The 1,087-nt window shown below is 49.4% G+C and overlaps 1 pseudogene across 1 annotated transcript; it reads right to left on the reverse strand.

The window, feature by feature from the left end:
- Positions 1 to 286: 286 nt before the first annotated feature.
- Positions 287 to 741, reverse strand: LOC309815550 (mitoregulin-like; annotated as a pseudogene). Its single transcript has one exon. The product of its transcript is annotated as a mitoregulin-like (transcript).
- Positions 742 to 1,087: the final 346 nt, after the last annotated feature.

Below are 1,087 nucleotides of genomic sequence, written 5' to 3' on the forward strand. Positions count from 1 at the left end.
ACACCCGTGGGAAATGGAGGCAGTTCCATGGGAGTGGGTAGACCAAGAAGGTTCCTGTGGAGGGTTAAACCCAAACCTTTACACATGCTCAAGCATGGTAGTGAAAGCAGCTACAGAAACTGAGAAACCTTGGTGCTAGTGAATGCAGGTAAAGTCAAGTCCTGTTACTTAGAAGGGCTGGAAAACGCCTCCAGAAGGCCTGGAAAGGGACTTGGAATTATTTCGGTGGAGAATACTTTTCCTCAAGAAGGAGAATTATAAAGCATCAGAAATTACTTAAAGTTGATACTAAAGCCACTAAGGAGAGCCTCAGAAACTTGGAATTCTCTTAGGCAACTGCTAACCTCTCTTCACTCCCAGAATGCTGCTCTCAAGGTGCTGCCAGGGTAGGACTCAAGGGCCAGGAGACCTAGGCTACATCCTTTTTTTTGGTTTTTTTTCTGCCCAGTTCTCTATATCCATCTTCAACAAGTGATTCTGGGACGAGCCCTGTACTGTGGGCAGAAAGTATGAGGGCAGGCTTGCATGAGCAGGAGCCCCACAGCCGAGGCGAAGTGGCCACACAGAGTCACAGGCCAGGTCCAGCTTCTTCTGCGTCGCCGCCAGCTTGTCCTACAGCCTCTTCCTTCTCCAGTCCAGGTAGCGCCGCCACAGCCGGTGTGCCAGCCAGTCCAGGGGCACTCCAGAGGTGAAGGTCACCGACACAGACAGCTACAGCAGCCTCTCGAGCACGTCCACCATTGGCTGCCAGGCATGCAGTGCCCAGACACATCCTTGAGGTCACTAAAGCCTGGCCAGGATCTCCTGGTGCCATCTTGTCATGTGAACAGGTGTCTAACCAATCTCACCATTGTCCCCCAATCAATATACCCCTGGAGGACCTTGGCCCTCGCTAGAACTTTACAGTAAATGCATGAGGGGAATCGATTAGGAAATATTTCTGTGTAAAAAAAAAAAAAAGAACCAAACAAACTTTAAAAGCTTCTCTCATTTTTGAGAGTGGAGAGAGTTTGTCAGTTGCCGGGAAGAATGCCCACCCCAAGTTCTGCTAGAAATCTGGGCTCAGTTAGTAACAATGCTTTCTGAA

The sequence above is a fragment of the Mesoplodon mirus genome (assembly GCF_964341445.2).
Source record: "Mesoplodon mirus genome assembly, chromosome: 14".
Lineage (NCBI taxonomy): Eukaryota > Metazoa > Chordata > Mammalia > Artiodactyla > Ziphiidae > Mesoplodon > Mesoplodon mirus.